The sequence below is a fragment of the Gavialis gangeticus genome, unplaced genomic scaffold (assembly GCF_001723915.1).
Source record: "Gavialis gangeticus isolate Ggan-Ray unplaced genomic scaffold, GavGan_comp1, whole genome shotgun sequence".
NCBI classification, from domain to species: domain Eukaryota; kingdom Metazoa; phylum Chordata; order Crocodylia; family Gavialidae; genus Gavialis; species Gavialis gangeticus.
Genome location: NW_017729031.1, coordinates 67669704 through 67676377, shown reverse-complemented (window position 1 = coordinate 67676377; position 6674 = coordinate 67669704).

Sequence of the window (6674 nt, the reverse complement as noted above, 5' to 3'; positions counted from 1 at the left end):
GGTGGGGGGAGGGGGGAGGGAAGGGGTATGGGGGGGAAGATCAATGTCCCCACAGTGAGGGAGGGATTGGGGCTGGGACAAGCTGCCCAGCTGTGGCAAGGGGGGTGGGACTCAGGACTTGGGGAGGGGGTCTTCTTCCACTACATGCCGCCAGTCCAGGAGGGCATGGGAGCGGGCATGTGCCCCCAGATCTGCACAGGGCAGGCTGAGCCAGGCTGGATGAGTGGTTGAAGGTGCTGGGAGCAGAGGCTATTCCCTCCTGCCACTCGTTCAGCCTTCCCACACCTCCTGGACAAGCCACGGCTTGCCCAGGCTGGGCAAGCAGCAGCAGAGCACAGCAGTGGGAATGTGCACCCGGATTGGGGAGGGACCAGCAACAGGAGCTATGGGGAATTTTAGGGTGGCTGCAGCCCCCTCATAGCTCCCGCTCCACTGTGGTCTGTGGGGTGGGCAGAGCCAGGGCTGTGCTCTGGGCTGTGACTGGGGCTAGCAGCCCTGGCTCCACTCACCCCGTGGAGCGCAGCCTTGTGGCAGATGGCTCAGGCCAGCCTCCTGGAGTGCAGCCTGGCCTGACCCACCCTGCACAGATCTGGGGGCACATGCCTGTGCCCATGCCCTCCAAGACCAGTGGTGTGAGGAAGCACGCAGTGGTGGGAGCCCCCCTCCCTGTGTTCCACACTCCTGCACCCCACCTAGGCAGCTTGTCCCATCTCCAGCCCCAATCCCTCCCTTGCTCTGGGGTTTTGATTTGCCCATCCCACCTGAGACCCCTTCCCTTCCCTGTCCACTTACCACAATAGACTTACCAGCTACAGGCAGCTGTGTCCAGCATATTGAGGACTGTTGCCTATTTAGTCTGTGGCCAAACCTCCAAATCAGTGCTTAATCTTCTGATCTGAATCGGCTGAATCGAACTGGGACAGCGATTTGAATCACTGAATCAGATCACTGTCCCTCTGAATTGGCTGAATATAAATCCAAAGCAAATACTTGCTGCTTTGCACAGGTTTACTATTAACTGCTTATGTACTAGAGTTAGGTGAATTCAGTTGACCACACTTTGTGTTATTTGATAGCTTCATAAACAAGTCATAGAGCTGGAGTTCAGAAACTATAATGTATTTATTAAAAGTAGCAGTCACAGTCAAATTCTGGGGAAAGCTACTGCCAGCTACCCCAGGTATTACACACTCCTGAGGGCTCCACTTCTTCCCAAGTATCTTCTAGAACAGGCAAATGCAGCAATTTGCAGAGGTCTAACAACTATCTGTGCATGCTTACCAGCAATTTCATGTGTATATTTTGACCAGTTAGTTGAAACTATTCAATGAGGTTTCTTCACTGCAGACTAGCTACCTGACTATGCCTCCTTTTAGCTGTATAAGAGAGCTAGGGAGAACCCCCCAACATACCTAAATGTGCAGTCCTCAGTGCTTTTACTGTGTGATTTTTTTTTTTCCTCATTCCATTACACCCTTACACCCAACGTGATGTGGTATAAGCTGGAAAAGTCTGTAGCATTGGGTGAGGTAGGAGGCTATCCAGATGCCAACCAACCTAGCAGGAGGATAGCATTAACTTTGTCAAGCTAGCTGTCTGACAGAGTGAACCTAGCTGTCTATAGCTGTCCAATTAGGTTAGCTGATGAAAAGCAGCTGACTGAAACTGGTGAAAGCTGTACTCTTTTCTGGCAAGAGTGCACATTTGAGGAAAAGCGCCTTGCTGGCCTTGAATGCTCAGCACAGATGTAGCTACAAAACTGGATAGTCTCCTCAGGGCATAAATGACCAACTCATGCACTTTGAGCTTCCTCTCAGGGACTCCTGGGAATGACATTATCAGCATTAGTGCGTATACTTGCTGCACTTGGTAAAACCCCGCCCCCCCCCAAGAATCTATTTACAGCAATTAAGGCAAATTGCCCCCTATTATCTGAAAACCCCACAAACTACCTGTTATAGGAGGCTTGTTATGGATGCCTACTAGAACTAAAGGGCACACTGAAACTAACCGAAAGCTAGTTGAAAACCAACAAAAGGAATTCCCTTTTTAAAATACAGTATGTAGTTAACTCCTTGGGCAACAAGTTTCGTAAGTTTGTAATGGCAAAAAGTATAACCAATGTCAAAAAGGGATGGTGGATAGGTCCATTAATAGCTATTAAACAGAACAGTCAGGGATGTATTCTCTGGCATCCTTAAACCATGATGTTAGGGAGAATTGTTGTCCTGTTCATATAATCTGACTTCACAGCATCTAATATTGTGTCACAAGTCAGTCTCAAACACCAGAGCCTAGGTGTATCAACCTATAACACAAACACGTATTTTTCTCCAACTAAAAAGAAACTAGAACCTTTATTAATATGACAGAGGATTAGGACTATATTATTCTCTTTAAGATTCAATCAAATATAAATACAATTGAGTTTGGGGGAGCAGGGAGAGGCTGCCTGCCAGCTCTAAAGTGGGTCAAGCACCTGGTGCCAAGGAAATACAGCTGTTGCCACCCCGCCTGGCCCAGACAGAACTGTTTCTTGCACCCAAGCATATGGATCTCTCAGACATGCTGCCATGGCCCCAAAGTACCCCTCACTGCCCTTTATGTATTCACTCTGCCACCTGAAATGCCCCCTGGCTGCATTCTATTTCTCTTGTAGCTTATCCCATTGTGCCTGAAGCTGAATCAGACCCCACCATTCCTCTCCCACCACACTGAGTTCTATAACTTCCATGAATCCACTGTAACATGGACAAACTTGTTCCCATCACTTCCCAGCTCTCCTGACCCTTCACCTCCCCCTTTCATGCAAATGAGGTGTCTCCTTCTCCTTTGAGCACTCAAACCTCACTGCATACCTCTGGGTCTCATTCAGCCAGAATGGCTTTTTCTTCCAGCCCCCTCACACCCTATTTCATCCCCTCTGCCCCAAACCCTGTCTGCCTCCCACATTCCCCCAACCAAAGAATACCTCAGCCCCCTCTCTGCCTATGCCCCTCTACCCCACAGGCCCCCATTCCCCAAAATACTCTCGGTGCCTGTGACTCACCAACCCAAATTCAGATGTATATACTAATGTGACAAGCATAGGAAATACAGAGGAAGAATTGGAGGTCCTAGTACAATCACAGAAGTATGATGTAATTGGGATTTTAGAGAAGCATTGGAATTAGAGATGCAGTGGGACTAGTACAGTCATTAAGGGTATAACGTTGTCAGAAAATATAGACATGGTAAAAAAGGAGGTGTTGCTCTATATATAAAGGAGATGTACAAAATAGAAGATAGACATGTTCAAAGCCTCTGGGTAAAGGTTTGAAGGAAGAGGAGCAGGTTGATTTCATGCTGGGCGTCTGCTATTGACCACCAAAAAAAGAAGAAGGGGACTAGGCTTTCTTTAAACAATGGATGGAAAATTCTAAATTATAGGATGTTGTTCTCATGGGAGACTTTAATTACTGGGGCAGCTGCTGGGAGGAAAACACAGAAGTGCGTAAGTAGTCCAGGGCAGACAAGGTTTTGCGTATGTCCTTAGATCAACACGGCTACAACCTACACCCCTGTAAGTAGTCCAGCAAATTCTTGCAGTGTGTTGAGAATAATTTTTTGGTGCAGATGGTAAGGAGGTCAGCTGCGGGGGAAGCACTTCCCTACTTGTTGCTCACAAACAGGAAGAATTGGTGAGTGTGTGAAGATGGAAGATAACTTAGGTGACAGTTGGTGGGTCTACATGAGATGCTATGCTGTAGCAATAAGATGCCCACTGACCATGCAATGATAGAATTCAAGATCCTACTAAGGGTAAAGAAGGAGAACATCAGAATAAGGCTACTGGACTTCAGAAAAGCAGACTTTAGCAAACTCAGGGAACTGATGGGCAGGATCCCCTGGAAGGAAAGTCTGAGGAGGAAAGGAAACTAGAAGAGCTTCTTGTGTTCTAAGGCAGTTTAAGAAGCAAACTATACTGATGCGATGGCAATATGGGAAGTGCAAGAAGAAATGAATCAGAATAGACAGCAATCTTTTCAATGAGTTCAAACTCAGAAATCCTATAAAAGTGGAAACTTGGTCATACTACTGCATGTTATAGGAGTATTACGTGGGCATGCAGGGAGAAAAATAGGAAGGCCAAGGCACGATTTGAAATGCAGCTGGCAAAGGGCATAAAAGACAAAAAAAGGGGATTCCACAAGTATGTCAAAAGTAAAAGGAAGATCAGAGAAACCAAAAGTCCCTTGGTTTTTGCTACAGGATGCAGAAGACAACCTGGTTTGGATGATGCTGAGAAGGCTGATGCAGTATTTAATGCCTTTTTTACTTCAGTCTTCAGAAATAGGGGAACTATCACATGACAAGCATGGTTTTCAGCAAAGATAGGGAAGGAGTTAAAAATCCTAGAATAATGGCAGAACAGGTTAAGGATTATTTAGAGAAGCTACATGCTTTCAAGTCAGCAGGGCTGTATGGACTACAGCCTAGGGTACTAAAGGATTTGGCTTTGGTAATTTCAGAACCTCTTTGAAAACTTGTGGCAGTCAGGTGAGGTCCCAGTTGGTTGGAAAAGGGAAAAATAGCACCTGTCTTTAAGAAAGCTAAGGAGGAGGATCCAGGGACTTACAGATCAATTAGCCTGACCTTGACTCCTGGAAAGATCATGGAACAAGCTTTCAAGGAATCCATTATGAACAGGGATACTGGTTTTCCCTGATCAAAAAAATTACACATTATCTGATAAAAAATGGCAAATTCTTATAATTCCCCCTCCCCTCAATCTGTGATTAAAATGAAATGCTGCTTTCTCTCTCTCTCTCTCTCTCTCTCTGTATATATGTATATCTGTAAACATAATGAGGTCTGTAAGCAGATGAATCCCTTGCCTGAATCCCTTGCCCGCCCTGGAGCAGCAGGGACAGCAGCGTGGGGTTGAGCAGAGGGTGCATCACTAGGGCAGTGCAGAGCTCTCAGTGGGCTTCCCCACCTGGCCCCACTCTGTCCCGCCATGCCCACTGGGCTGTGGACTCCCCAGGGGAGGGTGCTGGAAGAGGATCCTGAGCCTGCAGTAAACAGCCCATGCCTTCCCCTGCCCCCACCCTGCACACAGATCTGGGGGGCATGTGCTTCCCCTGCCCTCCCAGGAGTGCACACAGAAGCTGGGAGCTAGCCCCATACCCATGCCCCGCAGATGATCTGCCTGCAGTCCTATCCTGTTCTGCATTAGGACCCTGCAGCCATATATTGGAGCCCTGGGCTCCAAGCCCCATGCACTACCTGGCTGGGCAGCAGCCCCAGGCCTTCTATGCTCAACTCCCTCCTCCCTCCCTATGGGGGCCTCAATTCCCACACACACACCTACATGCAGGAGCTGCTCTCCAGGCTGCCTGGTGGCCATGTGCATGTGCGTGGTGTCCCCTGCCTAACTGCCCTGATCTTTCTCCCCCCAGCCTCTTGCAGGCTGGAACTCTGCTATCCTGCAGAGAACTCTTTGCAAAGGAGTAAAATTCATGTGTTTACCTATTAAAATGAAAAAAAAATCTGCAGTTTTCTCAGGTAAAAGAGAAAATCTGTGGGGTTTTTTCCATGGGAAAGAGAAAACCCATCTCCCTGATTATGAAGCACCTGGAAGAGAACAAGATGATCAGAAACAGGTAGAATGGATTCACCAAGAACAACTCATGCCTGACCAGACTGATTTCCTCCTATAAGAAGGTGACAGGCTCTGTGGATTGTAGGGAAAGAAATGGTTGTGATATACCTTAACTTTGGAAATGCTTTTGACACAGGATCCCATGACATTCTCATTAACAAGCTAAGGAAACACAGGATAAATAAAGTACTTTAAGGTGCATCCATAACTGGTTGGATCATCATGCTCAATGAGTAGTCATCAATTCCTCAATGTCTAACTAGGAAGCAGTATCAGGTGGAATTCTCCTGGGATTTATCTTGGGTTTGGCATTGTTTAATGTTATAAATGAGTTGGATAATGGGATTGAGTGCAAGCTTAGCAAATTTGTGTACGACACCAAGTTGCCTTGCAACAAGCTACAAGGGGCAGAACTCTTCAATCATGGGATGTTGTTCCAACAAGAAAATTCCTTGGGAGAGATGGGATCCACCCAACAAAGACAGGGAAGAGCATCTTTGTAGACAGGATCCTAGTGAGGAGGGCTTTAAACTAGGTTCACAGGGGAATGGAAAACAAAGCTCTGAGGTAAGTAGGGAAGCAAGAGACTTGGAGGAAGAACAAGGAGGAGGGGGCAACAGAGGAAGCTTCATTCTTCCTAAGAAAGTAGGGCAATCAGCTAGTTACTGCAGGTGTCTGTACACGAATGCACAGAGCCTGGGAAACAAACTGGAAGAATTGGAAGTCCTTGCACAGTCAAGAAACTATGACATGATTGGAATAACAGACTTGGTTGGAATAAGAGGGAGGGTGTATGTGTGTGTGTGTACAGTGAAGGAGGGAGAGACGGAGAGTGTGTGTGTGTTTGTAGGGTGAGTCCTAAATGCAGACCCCACCATATATGTGCATCCACACCCCCCTCTCATTGCCATACATGTGGATCCCCGTTCCCCTTACACAACCCCCCACAAACCCCATACCCACCCACACCCCAAATATCCACACACATACCCATATGCTCTCTCACCCCACACCCGGACCCCCACACCTA